This window comes from Kogia breviceps, chromosome 9 (genome assembly GCF_026419965.1).
Source record: "Kogia breviceps isolate mKogBre1 chromosome 9, mKogBre1 haplotype 1, whole genome shotgun sequence".
Classification (NCBI taxonomy): domain Eukaryota; kingdom Metazoa; phylum Chordata; class Mammalia; order Artiodactyla; family Physeteridae; genus Kogia; species Kogia breviceps.
In genome coordinates, this window is record NC_081318.1 from 101,102,911 (window position 1) to 101,126,971 (window position 24,061).

At 38.4% G+C, this 24,061-nt stretch overlaps 1 protein-coding gene across 4 annotated transcripts in view; it reads left to right on the forward strand.

Moving 5' to 3' along the window:
- SUGCT (succinyl-CoA:glutarate-CoA transferase) overlaps positions 1-24,061 on the forward strand; it is an 827,778-nt gene that overhangs the window by 358,380 nt on the left and 445,337 nt on the right. The window lies entirely within an intron of this gene.

The following is a 24,061-nucleotide window of genomic DNA, read 5'->3' on the forward strand; positions in this document are numbered from 1 at the left end:
CCAACAGTGTAAGAGGGTTCCCTTTTCTCCGTACCCTCTCCAGCATTTATTGTTTGTAGATTTTTTGATGATGGCCAGTCTGACCGGTGTGAGGTGATACATCATTGTAGTTTTGATTTGCATTTCTCCAATGATTAGTGATGTTGAGCATTCTTTCATGTGTTTGTTGGCAATCTGTATATCTTCTTTGAAGAAATGTCTGTTTAGGTCTTCTGCCCATTTTTGTATTGGTTTGTTTGTTTTTTTGATATTGAGCTGCATGAGCTGCTTGTAAATTTTGGAGATTAATCTTTTGTCAGTTGCTTCATTTGCAAATATTTTCTCCCATTTTGAGGGTTGTCTGTTTGTCTTGTTTATGGTTTCCTTTCCTGTGCAAAAGCTTTTAAGTTTCATTAGGTCCCATTTGTTTATTTCGGTTTTAATTTCCATTTTTCTAGGAGGTGGGTCTAAAAGGATCTTGCTGTGATTTATGTCAGAGAGTGTTCTGCCTGTGTTTTCCTCTAAGAGTTTGATAGTGTCTGGCCTTACATTTAGGTCTTTAATCCACTTAGCGTTTATTATTGTGTATGGTGTTAGGGAGTGTTCTAATTTCATTCTTTTACATGTAGCTGTCCAGTTTTCCCAGCACCACTTATTGAAGAGGCTGTCTTTTCTCCATTGTATATTCTTGCCTGCTTTATCAAAAATAAGGTGACCATATGTGCGTGGGTTTATCTCTGGGCTTTCTATCCTATTCCATTGATCTATATTTCTGTTTTTGTGCCAGTTCTATACTGTCTTGATTACTGTAGCTTTGTAGTATAGTCTGAGGTCAGAGAGCCTGATTCCTCCAGCTCCGTTTTTCTTTCTCAAGATTGCTTTGGCTATTCGGGGTCTTTTGTGTTTCCATACAAGTTGTGAAATTTTTTGTTCTAGTTCTGTGAAAAATGCCTTTGGTAGTTTGATAGGGATTGCATTGAATCTGTAGATTGCTTTGGGCATATAGTCATTTTCGCAATGTTGATTATTACAATCCAAGATCATGGTATATCTCTCCATCTGTTTGTATCATCTTTAATTTCTTTCATCCATGTCTTATAGTTTTCTGCATACAGGTCTTGTGTCTCCTTAGGTAGGTTTATTCCTAGATATTTTATTCTTTGTGTTGCAGTGGTAAATGGGACTGTTTTCTTAATTTCACTTTCAGATTTTTCATCATTAGTGTATAGGAATGCCAGATATTTCTGTGCGTTAATTTTGTATCCTGCTACTTTACCAAATTCATTGATTAGCGTTAGTAGTTTTCTGGTAGCATCTTTAGGATTCTCTCTATATAGTATCATGTCATCTGCAAACAGTGACAGTTTTACTTCTTCTTTTCTGAATTGCATTCCTTTTATTTCTTTTTCTTCTCTGCTTGCTGTGGCTAAGACTTCCAAAATTATGTTGAATAATAGTGGTGAGAGTGGGCAGCCTTGTCTTGTTCCTGATCTTAGTGGAAATGGTTTGTTTTTCACCATTGAGAACAGTGTTGGCCATGGGTTTGTCATATATGACCTTTATTATGTTGAGGAAAGTTCCCTCTATGCCACCTTTCTGGAGGGTTTTTATTATAAATGGGTGTTGAATTTTGTCGAAAGATTTTTCTGCATCTATTGAGATGATCATATGGTTTTTCTCCTTCAGTTTATTAATATGGTGTATCACGTTGATTGATTTGCATATATTGAAGAATCCTTGCATTCCTGGGATAAACCCCACTTGATCATGGTGTATGATCCTTTTAATGTGCTGTTGTATTCTGTTTGCTAGTATTTTGTTGAGGATATTTGCATCTGTGTTTCTTGCACATTATTAATCTCTATTTTTCGATAGTTTGAAAACAGCTAATCATTTTGCAGATGCATACAAAGAATTGATAGTATTGGGGACAGTTTGCAGTTCTTTAATTACCATTTTCTCTGAAAATTTTATCACTTCTAAATCCAAAAGATATGTATGACAGAAAACATACACTTAAATTTGCAGCATAATGTCTACATGTGTTAATGGTATGATGTTAGGCCTGATTTAAATCTTTAGAAAAGTAATTTTGAATTGGTGCAATTAAGAAAGAAAACAAAACCTATATAAGACAGTTTCACCGTTCTCCACAATTTCTGTTTAAGATGGCTGCAGATGCTGACTGAATGTATCTTCCACAAGTAGATTCTGTTTTTGTGGTGGACTACCTGTTGTCATATCTGATATTGAATAAACTGAAGGACATTAATCTCATTAACAGTATTCAATAAGAATTTGTTATACCAATGATTTCATATTGAATTTGGACGTATTTGTAAGAATCAAATCACTAAGTCTTATGTTAAAATGATTTTCTTTATCTTTCATTCCAATAATTTCCAAAAGCTTTTAGTCAGAGTTGAAAAATTATTTATGCCATCTTAATGATAAACATGTTTTCAAGAAATAAGATGTTTGCAAACCATGAGTTTCACCTAATCTCTTTTTCTTAACATATTTTTATAGTTTATTGGTGACAGTTGATCACAAAGGAATTTACTCCTAAACTGCAGTTATTTTAAATATACTTATTTGTGTACTTAATGAATATTTTCAATGATTTGTGAGTGATGCTCCTCTGTAGATTAAATTTTTGATGGCAGGACACATTTGTATTGATTTAAGTGTAGTATCCCAATTATCATTTATCTATTTAAATAGTAAGATGCTTTAAAATATATTTTGTCTTTAAATTTTTATTAGTTGATATAAATTCTTACATATAGTATCACTTAATTTTTTGAATTTCACGCTTTATGCAGAATCTGGGCTTAAGACAGCAGTGTTCTCTATGAATACCTTGATGCCAGATCTCCATGAACAAAACACACAGTTGTTTCACTCAATTGCCATTAGCCCTGTGGCTTGACTTCCCCATTTCTGTGAAACATTATAACTCAGACTTTTATTTTAACATTATTGCCAAGTAACTAAAGTTAATAAGAACCCCAAATCATTGACTAAAGATCGAATTCTTGGAGGAGATAAGTTTGCAAAATTGTACAAGTGCCAATAAATGTTGTTTGTGTGGGTGTCCGTGGAATGGGAGAGGCAGAGCCCTAGTGGAATGGGTCTAAGTGTTCATAGGAGTGAGGAAACCGGTTGCATTGATCTTTCCAGAAGCTTGGGTGTAAATGGAAGGTCATAGGGATAATTAAAGGAGGATGTTGGACCAAAGATGGGGAGACTTGCACATTGCAGAGGAGACATTAACAATGAGGAGGAAGAGGTTGCATATTCTAGAGAAAGAGAGAGTATAACAAATTGAATAAGATCTTGAACCTGAAGGAAATGGGAAGAGCTATATTCTGAACCTAGGAGAAAGGGTACCTTATGCTCTGAGACTGCCAGGAAGAAGGGAGAGAGAGGGGTGGATTAAAGGTGAAGGGACAGGAAGCAGAGGGAATTCCTGCTTTGTTCGTTTTCTCCATTAAGTAGGAGGAAGAATTATTTGTGAATGGTCAGAGGAGAAGCAAGGCAATCGTGAGGGATGTGAGAATGGGAAGTTTTGTAGTGGCTGTTCCCAGAGTTGGAGGTGAGCTGGCCAGCTAGGGCTCGGGGGCTAGTTAGCTGGCTGATGCTGAGACCCATTATTTTAACTAGCATTTCCTGAATGCATGCTACCTGTTAAGTATCTGGTTAGGCTTTGGGGATTCAGAGATGAAAGACCTGGTCCTGGTCCCCAAGGAATTGACAGATATTAAAGTCACTAGTTTCCATGTGGTGCTGCTGTGGGAGCTGAGAGGAGGGACGTCTTTCTCAGCCTGGGAAGAAGAGAGAAGCTGATAAACTTCTCTTAAAGGAGAGTTTCTTAGACCCTTTGATGTGCCTGGTTAGCTTTACTTTATGCATTTGAGACAAGATTTTCCAGTTTTCAAGCAAATTAACATCAGAAGATTCTAAAGGTCTAAGTTATGCACTAGATGACATCTGACAGAACAAGAGGACATAAACCACAAAATCAAAAAAAACACAAAAAAAACAAAAAAACCTCCCAAAACCGCCACTGACATCTTAGACTCTTTCAGCTGTTAGTGACCAAAATCCAATTCAAAATAGATTAAAGACAAAAAAGAAAAATGAAGCTACAGATTCACACCATTGCTAATGTCTGGGAGTCACTGTGGTTTCAGGAATGGTTGCATTTAGGGGTTCAAGAAATGTCACCAAGGTCTTTGTCTTTCTACATTTTTGAGAAGGGAGCCTCTTTCTCCTGCAGTTCCATACCATCCTACCCATCAGCCTGTGTCTCTTTGGGAATAGTACTTTAATTTTGCCAAAGCAGCATGGTAGACTATTGAGCCCCAGGTGCAGGAAAGCCACATTTCCTATCAACTCTGGCCCCTGAATCTGATGGGAAATATTTGCCTTACCATTACAAAACAAAGCCAAAAAATGGTATTCTTCATATTTTTGTTAATATTTGGAAGAAAACTATACAATCTACAATTAAAGCTTATCAGGAGTTTTTCTTGTGAATTAGTTGAGTACTTTTAAGGCTTTTTTCATTAATTCTGAAAGCATCACTATCATTAACCAAGTAGTCACTAACTACTTCAATATAATTCTAAATACACACCATGTGCAACTCTGGTGTTTAGAGTAATTTATAAACAGTAAAAGACAAATATGCATTAGAATGTTAGAGGTGAATGGAGACTAAGTCATATGTGCTTGTTTGAGAAACAACTTTTTGGTTATACAGCTCTGAATAGATAAAGCATTATAAATTCTTCATTGTGGGGTCCCTTTAACATTCAAATGTACTGGCCTCTTAACAGAGATCTTGAAGATTTTGAATTTAGTATAATCCAAATGACTATTAAACACTTTTTCTAACAATGTTTAATATAAATGGGAAACTACCAGATAGTGAAAATTTAATATTCTTAAACAGATTTTTAAAAAGTCAAAACAGAGTAGCATAAGGCTAACTTCAGACTATGTTATGAACAAGGGAATTTCTATTTGGGGAAGTTTGGAAAATAATATATATGTCTTATATGATTAATCATCATGAGTCATTTAATGTGCCCTATTGCATATATTTGAATTTCTTTTCTTTCTGTTGTTAGACTAATGACCAAGGATACCTACAAAATATATTGTTTCCTTTACCTGATTTACTTTAATCCCTTTACAGCCTCAACAGCATTCATCTGTAGGTGATCAATTTAATTGTATTATTGATGTTGCTCTATTAATAAGTCAAGTAAGAAAATACATCTGTGGCAAAGCACACCATGCTGTGTTTTGGTAGTTCAAATTTATTACTGTGATTAATGACAATGATAACTATTACTATTTTTGCATCATGACATAAGAAACCATCACCACAATCAAGGTAATGAACATATTTATCCATTTAGTATTAATTTTTAATGCTTGGGTTTTGAAACTATGTTTGAGAACCGTTTGAAGGATGAAACCATTAGGATTATTCCTGATTACCAAATAAATGTCCTGGTATGGAAGATATAAAACAGTATAAAAAGTTTAACATTTGTGTACAGCCTACAGTAGAAAATGAAGGCTTATGACTTGATCTTCACAGTCAAAATATTCTACCCCCTCCTTCCTAAAATATACTTAACTAGATAAGGTTACAGGTCCAGTCACCAAAGTTGTTTTTGTCTTTGTTTTTTTAATTAGAGCAGGGCATTTTGCCCTCTAAGTTCCTAGTTAGAGGTTGAAGCTCTGAAAGACAAAGTAAGAACCACTGTTATATAAGCACTGCATGTAGGCAAGATAGGTTTAGTTTTAAAGGTAGTTCAGAATATTAAAGATTAGAATATGAAAGCTAATAGTCTGGGTAATGTTTTCAAGGAACACTTCTCAACAAAAACCAAAGCAAAGATTAAGGCTAGGTGCTGAAGACACAAAGGAATGATAAGCAGTAAGCATTAAAGTTTCACCAGAGACATTTTCTTGAGCGAAGACTGAATATATAAGACCCCTGTCTCTGTAAAGTGGGTGTGCAAATGGAGAAAGATTGAGTGAGCTGCTTTGGTTCTGCCCAGCGGTAGGAGCAAGACATACAGATAAAAGATGGCTCTCCTTTAAAAAGCTCTGAAGTGAAGCCCCAAACTCACTTCTCCCTAGTCATTGAGATTGTTCTGTTTGTTTATTTTTAATTTCCTTGCTCAAGAAGATGAAAGAGCAAGTAGGAAAATCTGGGCAAAGAAGAATATGTGTAGGCATACTAAAATATGTCTGCAAAGAGGTGAGAACACAAAATATAAAATGCTATGTAGCCTGACACATTCAGAAGTGATCTCAAATTTCATTCTGAGATTTCTAGCAGCCAGCAAAAAGAAGGAAACCAGATCACTTACAAGCATCAGGATTTTCATAAGATTAAAGTAAACAATTGTTCTAGAGAAGCAAAATTCTTCACTGGCACTAAATAGACACATTTCTCTTGTTAGTCCTTATAGAGTTAGGGAAATGGTGGTGTCTTTCCTTTTGTCTCAAATGTTATGTAGAATCTTCTGATTTCCAAAGTACTAAATGAAAGTTCTCAACGATAGGTGAAAGATAAAAAATTTTACTGACATTATTTAATCCCTAGAAAAATGCTTCTGACATTTTGAATCATGGAATAGATTATTGCTTTGAGCACCAGCTAAGTGCCAATAATAACCAAGGTGCTGTCAGACTTTGGAAACCAATGATATTGAACATGTTTTATGGATGCTGTTTTGCAGTTTGCAAAGTACTTTCCCATTTATTATCACATCAAATTTTTACAGTGTGTCTGCAGAGTAGATAGCATTCTCCCTATTGAGAGCAGTCTGCATACTGGTTTGAGGTCAAGTGACTTACTTGCTTAATCTCACACAGCATGGAAGTGGTATAGCTGGGACTCAAACTAGAACCAAATCTTTCTTCAGATAGTGTATTTTCCCCACTGCAGCAAATACAATTCAATTTTGCAAGGAAAACCTCTCACTTAATCATTTATCACATGCATAGACCTTTCTTTCCAAGACTTATTTCATATGTTAGTAGCATACTTTCGTCTATTGCTTTCATCTTGATAGTGTAGAATAGGTTGGGGGAATGATAGGCATAATAAAATTGCTTCCATTTATCAAGTAGTATACCATTGTTTCATTTGGTTATTACAATAGACCTATAAAGCCAGTCTCATTGTTCACATTTTGCAAATGAAGAAACTGATGGCAGAAGAAATAAAAAAGTAACATAGCTGGCATGTGACAAAGTCAGAATTCTAACCAGGTCAGTCCGACTCCAAAGACCTTGTTCTTGATCATCTTGCTGTGTGGCTTGGCAGCTTTCATGACATTAATCAAGCAAGTGTGCATGATGGTAGAGTTAATTAAGTGTGAGACCATTGTTGCTCTACCTTATCAGGAAAGTTATAGAAAGCATAGCTATCTGCATGGGCTACTAGGTAAATACCTACCTACTCTCCAGGGCAAATTAATGTTGGCAAACAGGAGAATCTTCTTAACCAGATTTTGTATATTGTATTTAAGAGCAGGGCTTTGGGGGTTCCTAAGATGAAGCTGCCAGTGTGTTTTCCATTAGGTCCTTAAAGTGAGTAATGAAGGGAAGGCACTTGCACATCTGATCAGGGGGGACTGACTGTAGATGTCACAGTAGAATCTCCACTTGAGAATCAGCATATTAGCAGCTTCTCCCTACCCTTCACTGTGGTGTTTGAGGTAGTAAATGGGTGCTGTCATTTTCAGTTCAGCTGACCAAGGGAAATCACGGTTTTAGCAAGAAGAGGATGAACCATATCCCTCTTATTTTAGATTTCAAAGCACTCATTTTTCTCTGTAACTGTTCCTATCCACACATACTCCCATGCTTCCAGTTTATTGTTGTGTACATGTTTTATGTCTTTCTTCAGGTGCTATGGTAGGCTCTCTGTTGTGTGCAAAAATTAGAAAAATAATTATGCTCCTACCTTAAAGGAATTTATGATCCTGCAGAGAGCGAAGAGGAAAGACAAGAGTTTCAGATGAAAAATCTTCAGGCTATGTAAACCAAATGCCCAAGAAAAATAGAACCATGAAGAGTAAATGCATTAGCAAGCAGAGAGATGCAAGTGAAAACAATGATAAGATGTCAGTTTACACTGAATAAAGTAGCAAGACTTAGAAGGCTGGATAGAGCCACATGTTGGCAGAGATGTGAGTATGTAGAGGTCAGTGTGTGCCTCTGTTGAGAGTGCATATTAGTGCAGACATTCTGGAGAATGGTTTGACGGTGCTTGGTCAATAAGGCTTACCTATTACGTAAGTCCCCTACACATGAACCTTCAAGTTGCGAACTTTCAAAGATGCAAACATGCTTTCCATCAACATCAGGTGTGAGTGAAATTGCAGCTTGCCCTCTGTCTCCTATTGCTGACCATACTTCAGCTCTACCATCTCCCTCCTCTTCCCCCTCATCCAGTCAATAACTCTTCTTGCCTGTTCACTCGATGCCAGCCCCTGGATGCCAGCTGTTGTACTGCACTGCTGTACTTTTCAAGGTACTGCACTGTAAGATTAAAAATGTTTTATTTTTCGTTTGTTTTTTTACGTATTATTTGTGTGAAAAGTATTACAAACCTATTACAGTACAGTACTATATAGCCGATTGTGTTAGTTGGGTACCTAGGCTAACTTAACTGGACTTATGAACAAATTGGACTTATGAACATGGTCTCAGAACAGAACTCGTTCGTATGTAGGGGACTTACTACTGTGACCCTGCAATTCTACTCTTTGGTTATATCCCAATAACAATTCCCAAACAAGTTCATGAGGGGTCATGTATGAAGATATTCTTTTCTGGTGGCCAGGAGTTCATTGTCAAGAGTGTGGGTAAAATGTAGGCAATGCACATCATAGAGTATTATGCAACAGTTAGAAATACCCATAGCAACACAGAAGGATCACAAAAGAGCATGGAGAAGTAAAAGAACCAGAATGAAATGGATCACAGTATTCATTTAAATAAGTTTATGTGTGTGCATAAAAACAATACGTATTTTCCAAGAAAAATTATTAATAAAAAGATACAAACTTAGTATATTAGAATGTTTTCCTATGGGAAGAGAAGACTAGGAATGGGGATTGGGAATAAAAGGGAAAATAAATATAATTCAGGGACTATCCATGAAGCAATGATTATAATTTGTGGTAGTAAGTGAGTATTATGTTCAATTCAACCGTCTGCAGCAGAAATAACAAAAATCATGGGGATTCAAGGCAGTAAAAGGTCAGAACTGGAAGAGTTCAGGAAATATTTCATGAGGAAGTGGCATTTGATCTGTGTCTTGAAGGATGGGTAAATTTGGACAGAGATTGTGAAAGATGGGATGCTGGTACAGGTAGTGCATATTGGGATGTATGATGAGAGCCTTCCAGGGAAAAGGATCAGGACCAGCAAATGCTTGGCAATACAGTGGCGGCGGCCAAGGGTTCAGTGAGGGAAGAGTGGTTCACTTTGGTTGGATCATAGGGTACAGGTGCGGCAATGTAATAATAGCTAACGTGTAGGACTAAGTGTGAGGCTCATTGCTGAGTCCTGTATGCATCTTTCCTAATTAGTCCTCACAATGGCCATATCACATCTATAATCTACTCACCACCACCACCACCACCATCATCACCATCTTTACAGATGGGGAAACCGTGTCTTAAAGAGGTAAGTAACCTTCCAGCCACACATCCTATAAGTGCTGGTCATGACGAAAAGCCAGTTATATTTGACCCCAAAGCCTGTGCTCTTAACCTGTATGCTAGACTTCCTTTCACAGCCATGCTCTCTATTCCTCTGTCAGGGTAGATGCAGAGGGGCCTGGGTAGTGAAGTGGTTAAAGTAGTCCAAACTCAGCCCTATGCTTTGTATGGCTTTAATTATGCCTTACTGCTGATTAATTTGATAGCAAAAGGATGTTCGAGAAGGAGGCTGCCTGTATTTTTTATAAAGGCCTTTCTGCTCATGTGTCTCTCATTGAAACGATGGCGGGGCCAGTGCCAACATCAAGCTACGTCAGGAGAGAACATTTAGAAGCGCCCTGCTAACCCTGTTAGAGCTATGCCTTCTGAAATCCCTCCAAGTAACAGATGGGTAAGAACGGAAGGGGCACAACGGCCTTTCAACTACAAAGACAGAGGGTCAGGCCACAGAGAACCCTATTTATCATGCTGCCTTGATACTGTTAAACTCCAGACTTCAGTGCAGTTAAGATGGGAGAAATGGCCACATCTATAAGACAGGGTTCCTTGCCTTAGCTGATAGAACTGGAATATAGGACATCTCATTCTGGTCGATATAGGGATATATTTGGTTTGCTGGAAATGAATAGCCAGGCCAATGACTATGACTGTTCCCACATTTTGGAAAGTGACATATGCAGCATGAGAAACTGTTACGTATAGGAGTCTATCCATGGAAAACAAAAGCCAAAATGTTTAGAAGGGGCTTTTAGTGATAGCCTATGAGACCTGAAGTTTCAAAAGGTCTGCTTTTCATTTATGCCTTCCTCTTTCTTGCATCTCTACCCATTTCTCAAATTCTTCCTTTGCTATTTACACATCACAACATCTGGGATTGGGCTTCCAGCACCTGCTATAGGAAGCAGAATTTTCCTGCTAAAACATGCTCTTAAATGGCAAAATTTAAATTAATATTTATTATTTAGTTCAAAAAGAGTACGTTTTAAAATCTGGTTCTAAACAAACATGCAGCTTAAGAAACAATAACAACAAAATAATTATACCAGAAGAGATACCCAAACCTGAAGATCTTTATGAAAGAATAAAACAAATGGAGAACTCCACACACAGACTGAAAACAGACTCTTCGTAGTTTAGACCTGGAAGACTCTACAGTACATCTGTTTAACATCTTGCAGTTTGGAGAACTCTCCCTTGAAAAACCTTCTGTACCAATGACACACGGAATAAAAGGTTATGTTATGACTTTCAGATGGGAACCTGCAAAAGTTTATCTGCTGGACTGAACCATTAACCCTTTTACTATTTCTGATTCCAACTGTTACAAAGACTTCTCACGTGTGAATTATAATTGACGTTTTAAGTTTACATCCGAAACAACAGGAAGAATTTTTAGTTGGAGAGAGAGAACATGCTGTGGAATGAATTGAATGTTTGAGTTGTGATGTCCAAATGGAGCTCAAGTCCCCCCAGTCAGGATTTTATAGAGTGCATTGAAATAGTAAGCGTATATGCTTATATATTGGATTGGGAACAAACGGGTTATTTTAAATTATTTCATAGTACAGTTGACCCTCCTATTTGAAATAGGAACATGTTACAAAACCTCCATCCGTAGCAACATTCATTGAAGGTTTTGTTGAAAGAACAGGATTCTGTTTTCTTCCAAGTTTGGGTGCTGAAAATGCCCTTGCATTGATGTGGCAAAAATCATCCTGGGTAAGGAGGTACTGTCATTTGGACTAAAGTAGTAGAAAAATTGGAAATCCCTTTTGTGATCAGTTTGCTACCAGAATTGTATTGTCTTCGCTTACAATTTACTTGGCTCTTGGGGGTAAAAATAAAAAAGAGCAGTTTGTACACATACCGGCTTCTCCAGGGTTTAGCTGTCATGTGGATGTGCATTTCCTTGATCTGCAGGAAGGAGGTATTTGCTGCTTCTCCTACCACACAGGAGGCTCACTGCCGGCCTTTTGCCTCTGTGCCCCCAGCATCCAGCAGGCACATCTCTGAAATGCTATTTGAAGCTCACTGTGCAGCAAGTGTGTGTGTGTGAGCGAAGCAGAGATATCGTTTCCTTCAGAGACACACACTCACCCTCGAACACAGACGAAGCAAGAATCTGCTATGCAAGGGGCTTGCTGCAAGCGATTTTTCCATGTGCATTTTATTATGCTGAAGCTGACCGTGGTGACAAGTTACACATTAAATAACTATCTGTCTTTTCTGAAATTTCACATTCTCTCCTCTTTGTAGCGAAAGTGATGTAATACTCCATGGCTTGTATAAACAATATTATTTAATTAGAGGGTGTCGTTTTCCCTTGCATACCATGAAAGCTGCATTCTCCTCGCTTGGATGCACCATGGACTTGGTCGCGTTGTGATTACCTGTGCTCTTGGGGACAGTGAGGTGCATATACTGACACCGTTGGTAGCCAGAAGTTTTCACTGGGGAAATAACTTTAGTATACTGTTATTAATTTGGTTTAGAAAATAGCTACAGAGTGCTCAGACGAATAGGATGTAGCAGAACACATGGTCTTCGTTATTCAATAACTATCCCTCTGCAAAGGAAACATGGTCTATTTCCCATTTGAGAAGGAGCTTACAACAAACTAGTAAATATGGGAAAAGGGCTACACGTGTACTATAATTTTATTGCATTGTTCTCCTCAGGCGCTTATAGAGCCCTGCCCCACTCCACGCACTCACACAGCAGATCCACATAGATGTATTCCCAGCTGGTATTAGCATAAGCATTACCACATTATAAACAAGCTGGTGGAAAAATAGCCTGAGAGATTTAGATGGCTTGTTTTATAAATGAAGGCAGGTGGGGTTGGAGAACCAGAGAGTTTTGGAAGAAATTCTCCTTTTTCTCCCTCTTTAGAAATAATAGGTTAGAGCACATAAACCTCAATTAATAGCATGGACTGAGGAGGTAGAGTTGAAAGGAGTCATGACATATTCAGTATTCCTGGATAAAAGTCAGGGAAAGGTTCATCATGGAGCCCCTCCCCTGGAAGGAGTCCTCATTTGATGATGGAAATGTTGAGCCTCTCTTTTTTCTTTTCTATTGGATCACAAGTAGAATACTTTTCTTCTGGTTTAATATAGTTCCTGTTGGTCAGGGTCTCTGGCTCTTTCTTCCTTTCTCTACTGTACTTTTTCCTGGAGTTGACTAGATGAGAAATCCGGACTTAATAGCTAATTCCAAGTTTACTGCCAAGACCAGAAATAAAATATGATGTAAAATATGGCCTTACCTGAAAGCTTCAGGACCTTAAATGCTGTTAGATCCAGGTTTAGTTGTAAAAAAAAAAAAAAAAAAAAAAAAAAAGCACCCAAGACAAAGGAAGGAAAAGGACTTTATGAAAGGAAGGACTGGTCCATTTGTCCAGGTTCTAAGAGATCAGGCAACAGGCTGGAAAGAGATTTAGCGTGCCGTCCCTTTTTCCATATTTCTTTTTTTCTGTTGATTTTTCCAGGCATACGGAGAATAACTAAGTAGTATGCTAGCCACAGAAGAATCATGGGTGTGTTCTTTCAAACTTCTGGCTCGGGGGCATCCCTAGTGGTGCAGTGGTTGAGAGTCCGCCTGCCGATGCAGGGGACACGGGTTCGTGCCCCGGTCCGGGAAGATCCCACGTGCCGCGGAGCGGCTGGGCCCGTGAGCCATGGCCGCTGAGCCTGCGCGTCCGGAGCCTGTGCTCCGCAACGGGAGAGGCCACAACAGCGAGAGGCCCGCGTACCGCAAAAACAACCAAAAAAACAAACAAAAAAACCTTCTGACTCAGGAAATACCCAGAAAACTGTATGATTTGGGTGAAGGTGGTATTGGTGAATGTGGGTGAGGCAGTACACTCTCTTGTGGGTTTATTACTTCTTCTGTGGCCTAGTGCTTTGTTTGTGATATTGTCCTAATTTGATCAGATGGGCTTAAACATGAGTATCTGTAAAATGCATAGATAGAATTTTATATATAAGAACTTTATATAATCTTATTTTATATATAAGATTCATATATAGGGTGGATCACATGAATTTCAACATCTGAGGAAGTTAATCTTCAGATACAGTACTAAAGCGCTTCTCAACTTTGACATGAGATTTCTATTTGGAATAAAGTTAAGGCTTTTTCCTCCTAGGCTAGCTCAGACTCAGATATAGGAGGCCATTAAGCAGAGCAGACCTATGGGAAGGGAATGCACACATATCAAACTGGCATGACTGTCTTGGTCTACTGGAACCTCACCTCATGCTTGTGCAAAAACTTCAGATTGCATCAAGTCCTAAAGTGACTTAATGTTACATTATAAATAAATTATCTGATATGAAATGTGTTATTCCTCTAAATTGGCTTTTTCCATGATGAAGAAAGAGGATTGGATTAAAACAGGCCTGTTTCAAGGTAATGTGCCCATTTTTCCATTTGCAAAGTTAATAAAGTAATTGATATTGCAAAGACTTTGCCAAAAGGCAGGGCATTTCCAGGCCTTACAATTAAACCGTGATGTCCAAAAGAGCTTGCTTAATGTATTATTTATTGAGCACTGATGGAATATTCAGTATAGCATAAGAACAAAGTTAAGCCAGTGTATTCACAGTTTGAATAAAAGCATCTAAATATTGTTTCCTATCATAATAGAATCTTAGATTTATAGAACCGAAAAGGACCCTGGAGGATTTTTGGTGTAAACAAATCATTTTTATAGATGGCAAGAATCAAAGTCTTAGAGAGGGGAAGTGACTTACTTACTCCAGGGCATAACAGCCCAGCTAGAATTAGAACTCAGTCCTCCTGATTCCCTGAGCACCAGAAGCTTCCTTTTCTCACTGGCTTCATCCCTGGCCATCTTCCATCCTCTCGTCGTTTTTACCCACTTTGTGCAGCATCTTTCCAGCTGGATTCTTAGCTTCTGGCCTTCCCCAACTCTAGTCCATCCTGCACACAACTGTAAGATTAACCTTCTTTAAGCATATTTTAAAATTAAATATCCCTTATCTGCATTATTCAGGGTTCTCCAGAGAAACAGAACCAGTAGAAGATAGATGGATATAAATAAATAAACACATAAATAAAATAAGGAATTGACTCACATAATTATGGAGGCTGAGAAGTCCCAAGGGCTGCAGTTGGCAAGCTGGAGACCCAAGAAGTCCAGTCATGTAGTTCCAGCCTGAGTCTGAAGGCCTGAGAATCAGGGGAGACAATAGTGTAAGTTCCAGTCTGAGGGCAAGAGAAGACCAAGGTCTCAGCTCAAACTGCCAGGCAGGCGAAGTTCCCACCTGCTTAGCCTTTTTGTTTTATTCAGGTCTCAATTGATTGGATGAGGGCCACCCACATTAAGGAGAGCAATCTGCTTTATTCAGTCTGTGGATTCAAGTGTTAACATCATCCAAAAACTTCCTTACAGACATGCTCAGTTTAATGTTTAAACAAATATTTGGGCACCTCGTGGCCCAGTCAAGTTGACACATAAAGTTAACTATCGTACCTTCCTTAAGAAGTTAAAATGACTGTCTTCTTTTTTTCTTTTCAGTAGAGCATTTTATTCATATCAAAACTTTCTCATGGACTTTAATCTTTTTAGATCTTCTCTTGGACCCAGAAAGAGGAGGGAGTGCTGACTTTCAGTGCCAGATTGCTCTGAGATACTAAGAAACCCTTTTGGTGTTTATTTTTCTTGTTATAAAAGAAATACATGTTTACTATAAAAACGCAGATAATAGAGATAAACAAAAGAAGGAAATAAATATTTTCCTTAATTCAAGGATGAGAGATAACCTCTTTTATAGCTTTTTAGGCTTTCATGTGTATAATTAGCTTTATAAAATGTTATATATAATGCTTATTCTGATATATTATCATTTTCCATTCACATACACATATACCTATGAAAGGGTTATTTTACATTATTTCATAGTACAGTTGACCCTTGAAAACACCAGTTGGAACTGGACGAGTCCACTTATATGTAAATTTTTTTCAATAAATATGTACTACAGTACTAAACAATCCGTGGTTAGTTGAATCCGTGGATGTGGAACCTCAGGCATGGAGGGCCAACTATAATGTTATATGTGGATTTTACATTGTCGGTGGGCTGGTACCCCTAACCCTCGAATTTTTGAAGGATCAACTCTATTTGTTTTATGGATGTCCGATAATTTGTTAAGTAATTCAGCCCCTGGATACCAAGATTATTTCCATTTTATGCTGAGATACAACTTTGCACATGCAGCTTTGTGCACATGTTCAATTATTCTTTTAGAAAAAACTCTTACAGGTGAATTTTTTTACCATCTTTATTAGAGTATAATTGCTTTACAATGGTGTGTTAGTTTCTGCTTTATAACATAGTGAATCAGCTATACATATATCCCCATATCTCCTCCCTCTTGCGTCTCCCTCCCACCCTCCCTATCCCACCCCTCTAGGTGGTCACAAAGCACCGAGCTGATCTCCCTGTGCTATGTGGCAGCTTCCCACTAGCTAGCTGTTTTACGTTTGGTAGTGTGTATATGTCCGTGCTACTCTCTCACTTAGTCACAGCTTACCCTCTCCCCTCCCCGTGTCCTCAAGTCCATTCTCTAGTAGGTCTGCATCTTTATTCCCGTCTTACCCCTACGTTCTTGGTGACCATTTTTTTTTCTTTTTTTTTAAGATTCCATATATCTGTGTTACCATATGGTATTTGTTTTTCTCTTTCTGACTTACTTCACTCTGTATGACAGACTCTAGGTCCATCCACCTCACTACAAATAACTCAATTTTGTTTTTTTCTTGGCTGAGTAATGTTCCATTGTATATATGTGCCACATCTTCTTTTTCCTTTCATCTGTTGATGGACACTTAGGTTGCTTCCATGTCCTGCCTATTGTAAATAGAGCTGTAATGAACATTTTTGGTACATGACTCTTTTTGAATTATGGCTTTCTCAGGGTATATGCCCAGTAGTGGGATTGCTGGGTCGTATGGTAGTTCTATGTGTAGTTTTTTAAGGAACCTCCATACTGTTCTCCATAGTGGCTGTATCAATTTACATTCCCACCAACAGTGTAAGAGGGTTCCCTTTTCTCCACACCCTCTCCAGCATTTATTGTTTGTAGATTTTTTTGATGAAGGCCATTCTGACTGGTGTGAGATGATATCTCATTGTAGTTTTGATTTGCATTTCTCTAATGACTAATGATGTTGAGCATTCTTTCATGTGTTTGTTGGCGATCTGTATATCTTCTTTGGAGAAATGTCTATTTAGGTCTTCTGCCCATTTTTGTATTGGGTTGTTTGTTTTTTTGATATTGAGCTGCGTGAGCTGCTTGTAAATTTTGGAGATTAATCCTTTGTCAGTTGTTTCATTTGCAGATATTTTCTCCCATTCTGAAAGTTGTCTTTTCGTCTTGTTTATGGTTTCCTTTGCTGTGCAAAAGCTTTTAAGTTTCATTAGGTCCCATTTGTTTATTTTTGTTTTTATTTCCATTTCTCTAGGAGGTGGGTCAAAAAGGATCTTGCTGTGATTTATGTCAGAGAGTGTTCTGCCTATTCCTCTAAGAGTTTGATAGTGTCTGGCCTTACATTTAGGTCTTTAATCCATTTAGAGTTTATTTTTGTGTGTGGTGTTAGGGAGTGTACTAATTTCATTCTTTTTTTTTTTTTTTTTTTTTTTTTTTTGCGGTACACGGGCCTCTCACTGTTGCGGAACACAGGCTCCGGACGCGCAGGCGCAGCGGCCACGGGCCCAGCCGCTCCGCGGCACGTGGGATCCTCCCGAACCGGGGCACGAACCCGTGTCCCCTGCATCGGCAGGCAGACTCCCAACCACTGCGCCACCGGGGAAGCCCTAATTTCATTCTTTTACATGTAGCTGTCCAGTGTTCCCAGCACCACTTACTGAAGAGGCTGTCTTTTCTCCATTGTGTATTCTTGCCTCCTTTATCAAAGATAAGGTGACCATATGTGTGTGGGTTTATATCTGGGCTTTCTATCCTGTTCCATTGATCTATATTTCTGTTTTTGTGCCAGTACCATAGTGTCTTGATTACTAAAGCTGTGTAGTATAGTCTGAAGTCAGGGAGCCTGATTCCTGCAGCTCCGTTTTTCTTTCTCAAGATTACTTTGGCCATTCGGGGTCTTTTGTGTTTCCATACAAATTTTGAAAGTTTTTGTTCTAGTTCTGTGAAAAATGCCAGTGGTAGTTTGGTAGGGATTGCATTGAATCTGTAGATTGCTTTGGGTAGTAGAGTCATTTTCACAGTGTTGATTGTTTCCAATCCAAGAACACTGTATATCTCTCCATCTATTTGTATCATCTTTAATTTCTTTCATCAGTGTCTTATAATTTTCTGCATAGAGGTCTTTTGTCTCCTTAGGTAGGTTTATTCCTAGATATTTTATTCTTTTTGTTGCAGTGGTAAATGAGAGTGTTTTCTTAATTTCACTTTCAGATTTTTCATCATTAGTGTATAATGATGCAAGAGATTTCTGTGCATTGATTTTCTATCCTTACAGGTGAATTTTAATTTTCTTTATCCTACTAACTCTGAACTCTTTTGCCTCATTTTCACCTTCTAATCCTAACTATGATTTCTAAACCTTTCTAAAACAAATCTACTTCAGTGACCTCAGTTTTATATTGTCTTGTATTCTTTTCTTTTTTCACGTGTGCATTTTAGTCCTCCAAATTAGCTGTCAGCTTCTTAAAGGGAAGAATTGTATTTTATATTTTTGTGTATGTGTAAGCAAATATATAGTAATAGATTTGAGTTGTTAGTAAATTTATTGTGGATTATTAGACTATTTTCAGTTCCATAGTCTAAAACCTAAAGAAATTATCTTGTATAGTTTTTATCAGCTTTGAAAATTTGGTAGCTCGCAAGATAATTTAAATGTAAATAATAAGGTTCTCAATCTTTCTATGAACTGACACATGTTATTGAGCAGTTTGTGTTGATTTTTGCAATGGTTATGTTTGAAAGTGCAATGAAACCCAAGAGACACTATTTCTACATGTAAACATATAGCTAACAATCCAGGTAATATACAGTAGATACAAAATTATTTGGGACACTCTTGTGCTTGCTCCGGTATGATGTTCTGTGAGAATATTGTTCCATTTAATTAATGACATGGATGTGGCCCTTTCTAAATAAGACATTCACTGTCACTTTATTTGGGCTTTTACTTGATATTTGGTCTGATCTAGACTTTCTATAGACTTGATTAATGAATTATGGATAGAAAATATTGTGTTCTAAAGATAGAGCACTTTTTTGTAATAGCTAAGGATATACCCTAAGCCTTGGAATGAGCTCTGAATTTAAATTGAGTATGAAAGTAGAGCAAGCATTAAAGAAATGCAAGCACCTGGCTGAAATTTTGTTTAGGAGAAAAATGTAAAGATCATCATTAGTTTACTTCTGCCTAAGGAATTTATCATCCAGCTGGAAGTTTGGACACACACAACTCTCTAGTTTGTCAGTTTCCTGTGGTGATGTAATTAGCCATTAATGTAATGTTATTCAAAGATATAGACAAGAACAATTATTGTGACTAAGAGGACTGAGGAAAGATTCATTGAGGAAAAGGCATTTAAGCAAGACCTTGAAAGGTAGGATCTTGGTGTGTGAGTTGTGGGAAGTGAATTATAAGTGTGGAGATGGGATGAAGGGGCAGTTTGAACATCTGAAAATAAATATTTGTTCCTGCAATGTTGAAGAGTCTAGTGTAAAAAAAGAAAAGGATGATGGAGGAGGAAAGTGGTAGAAGATAACTGGAAAAGTAGATTGCAGTCTGATTCTGAGGAATGTTCAATGCCACCCTAAGTAGCTCAGAATTCATTCTGTAGGTATTGCAGGCAATGAGGAGAGGATTTTAAGCAGGGGATGGAATAATTGGGTGTCTCTTAAGATAACTACTCTGACTTTGTCACAGAAGATACACTGCAAGGACTAGACACTTGAGGTGAGAGAACAGTTGAGAGTCTTTACAAACAATAGTTTAGGATGGCTACCCACAGTCATAAATTGAAAAGACAACCTACAGAATGGGAAAAAAAAGTTTCCAAACCATACATTTGATAAGGGGTTAATTTCCAACATAAATAAAGAGCTCATACAACTCGATAGCAAAAACCCCCAAATAATCCAATTAAAAATGCTCACAGGACCTGAATAGACATTTTTCCAAAGAATATATACCAATGGCCAACAGGTACATGAAAAGATGCTCAACATCACTACTCATGAGGGAAATGCAGCTTAAAACCACAATATCTCTTCACACCTGTTAGAATGGCCATCAACAAAAAGACAAGAGATAACAAATGCTCGTATGAATATGGATAAAAGGGAACCCTTGTGCACTGCTGGTGAGACCGTAAATTGGTGCAGCCACTGTGAAAAACAGTATGGAGGATCCTCAAAAAATTAAAAATAGAACTACCGTACGATCCAGCGGTTCCAGTTATGGGAATATATCCAAAGGAAATGAAAATACTAACTTGAAAAGATATATGCACCCCCATGTTCATAGCAGCATTATTTACAATAGCTAAGACATGGAAACAACCTAAGTGTCCATTAATGGATAAATGGATAAAGAAGTTCTGAGATGTATATATAATATATATAGGATTGAATATTATTCAGTCATAAAAAATAAGGAACTCCTACCATTTGTGACAACATGGATGGACCTTGAAGACATTATGCTAAGTGAAATGTCAGACAGAGATAGACAAGTACTATATGATCTCACTCATATGTGGAACCTAGAAAACAGAAACAATGCCACCAAACTCATAGAAAAGAGATCAGATTTGCGTTTACCAGAGGCAGGCGTGGAGGGGGGCGCGTTGAAGAAAGGTGGTTAAAGGTACAAATTTCTAGTTATAAGATACGTAAGTACTAGGGATGTAATGTACAGTTTGATGACTGTAGTTTAACATTGCTTAATGATATATAAGAAAGTTGCCAAGAGAGTAGATCCTAAGAGTTCTCATCACAAGGAAGAAATTTTCTTTTTACTTTATCTATATGAGACGATGGATGTTTAGCAAACCTATTGTGGTAATCACTTCACAATATATGTAAGTCAAACCTTCGTGCCGTACACTGTAAAGTATACAGTGATGTATATCAATTAGTTCTCAGTAAAACTGGAAAAAATGGTTATCTATAATAGTGGCTCTATTGCCTGATGAAGGGGACACTTTAACTGAGTTTAAACTGTCCTGGATTTCATCTGTGACTTTGGGTCTTCCAATAATTTTATGGGATATCAATGTCTTACATCTTCTCTTCTGATATTGGTTGCATCTCTTTTTATAAGAAGGGAGTACTTGTATGGTAGGTGTGGCTAGTGGTACTAAGTATTCCTGATATGTAACAGTCTGGATTTCATCTTCTCTTAATACCTATCTTTTATGAGGTTGCGTTCGCTTTGGGGGACAAATTCTCCCACATTCCACCCCTTCTACCCTTGGACAGGAAGGCAGGAGCAGAGGCAGATCCAGGCAAGAACTGTTTATTCCTGCTTGGAGAGAGGATAGCTGTTGTGGCCCTGACACTGAGGCATTTGTTACAATAACAATATCCTAACAGCGGTCTCTCCCTGAGACTTGTAACCAATAAAGATTCAGTTGAGAAGCATGTAATCTTACGCTATGGAGAAAACATTAAATTTACTAAGTGATTATTTGAGCATTACAGACGAATACACATATACTAACATACTTCTCTTTGGCCCCCAACCGTAGCCAGAAGAGTCGTTGTCCTTTCCCGTTCCCTCTTACCACGATGCTCTCTCTCGCTGTCCTGAAAGGTGCTCTAGATGTTTCGCAAGGTTGCCATACATTTCACCTTTTTTTCCTCAGGACCTATTTACTGTGTTACTAGAGCTCTCCTGATCTGGCCTGAAAGTCTCACTGGAGCATTTCCCTTCCTCTTGCTTTCTCTTTTACTCATTTGGCCTGTTTCCTTTTCTTGCCTCCCCTGCGCTTTTTTCCTCCCGTGGCAGCCTGCTCCGTTTCATCAGGCTGCAGTGTCCTGTCTCTCTGCAGTGGCTTGCTGCGTGGCGGCCCTCGCTCCGCTGTCTCAGGCCCTCTGCATTCAAGCGGGCATGCTCTTTGGCTTATCGGCACTCCTAGGACCCCCTCCTGATTGTCTGCTTGGGCCACTTTTGTTTTTATGGATTACAACTTTCTTGCTCTCCTATTCCCCACAGCTTCTGCTGAATTTAAAGTCCTATTTATTTTCCCTCCAAATATTCCCTCTCTTTGGAGGGAAAGAATTGACTTCTGGGCTGAATGCTACCAGGAATACTATCACTGTATAAACATATTCAACCTATACTCACATATAACGTTAAAACATATTTAAGTTTTTTCTCATAAGGTTTGTAAACAGAAAAATGGTTTTGTTAATTCACAAGGAAGTATACAATCTAAAATAGAAAGAGAAATAAATGTATATTTTGCTAGGTCATAATAAATATTGACAATTCAGACTGAAGTATATTCATTCATTCACTGAACATACATGAATGGGATACTGTATGTGCTAGGTTCTGTGGATTCGAGGCAGTAGAAGACATACTTTCTGTCCACAAGAAGTAACAGTCTAGTTGGAGACACAAACATAAATATGGGTGATTACAGTGGGACAGGATGACTGCCATAATATAGGCACATGCAAATAACCTTGAGAACACAGATAAGAGAGTGAATACTTATGACCCAGCCCAGGAAGCTGATGCACTGCAGTGGTGCCCAGTTAGCCAGCCTGAGAATGACAGAAAGACTGTTATTTCACAGGTCAGCGTCACCTCTGGTTTGCCAGCTGTGAGGGGCCACTTTCAGCTCACATACACACTTTATCAGAGTCATTAAACTTGAGCTACAGGATCTTGGAGAGCTTTATCGGACATTCAGGATGCAGATTCTCTAGAAGCCAAAAGCATCTTTGAGGTGCTTGAGAATTGTTCCGGAGAGGTCATAGGTCACTGTTTCCCATGTCACAGGGGCACTTTCCCTTCACAGCATGATAGCAAAGCCAGAACATCTGTTTCTATGTGACTATCCTGTGAGTACATTGAAGGGGACAGGCAGTGGTTTAGTGCAGCATGTGACTTGTAAGGAATTTCATATGGAGAGAATTCTACTCTGTGGTTCTGAAACTAGGGAAAAGAGGAAGTTACTTTTATTACTGTGGCACAAGAGGCCCCTTTGCCCAGGATTCCTCTTTCTTTTTCTAATTTGTAACCATTTCCTGACTGACGTTCGTGTTGCATGCTTTCCCGTAAGTTCCCCGATGCTCACACCGGTTAATGGCCAGGCCTGCACGTGGCGAGCCTGGAGCCTGGTCCCACACCTGGGCTCATGCTGCAAATAGATCACGCGGGGCCTGGTGCTGGCCCGCCAGGCCAGATGGGACTGTTCAACCCTGTGTTCATCTGTCACGACTACCAGGCGTTGGGGGTTTGCCCGGCTTGCTCCACTCGTTTTCTTTGTCAGATCAAAGTCCAAGAAGGATACATAAATGATAACCTAGAACTTTGCCCGGACACAGAGGCTGCTATCTGGGTAACGTCTTCCATCACACTTTCCCCGAAGGCACGGAAGGAAAAGGGCAAATTATGTTTAAGTACGGCCTCTGTTGCACAGCCTCATCCAACCGCCCCCCTTGCTTTGTTTCCTGAACCCATCATACTCGTATTAATCAATTGGTTCAGGGATTTGAGATTTCCTGACCTAATCACAGGACTTGGGAAATACTGATTTCTGTTTATATGAAGCTGTGGCTGTGATTGCAGACTTTGTACCCGCCTGCGCTCACATCTGTCATTCCATATTCAGGGTTTGAGATGGTTCTGGCTTTTCTCCTGAAGAGTGGGGATGAAGTATCTCTGCCTGTGGTGGGAGCAGAGATGATTTACTTCCGGAATGCATTTTGTTTAAAACAATATTGACAAACAGTGTTCATAATGGCAACAGTAGTTTATGGAAGTAATTGGATGGGTGATACCTTTGGGCTTGTATTCCAGATTTTAAAGAATACCTTGCAGTGTTTATTGTCATGTTATATTTCTCTTCAAAATGAATATTGGTGCCTTAAAGAAAGGGAGATACGGATTGGGGGAATGGCCTCAAGTCAGGGAATAACTAGGAATTAACTGTGAGGAATGAGTCTTTTAGAAAAATAACATTCAGATAACACAAAAGGCCTTTATTTAGTTAGCAAAATTTATATGATTGTTCTCTAGATTGATGTTGTCTCTGAGATGTTGCATCATGTAGAATAAGACCAGGAAAG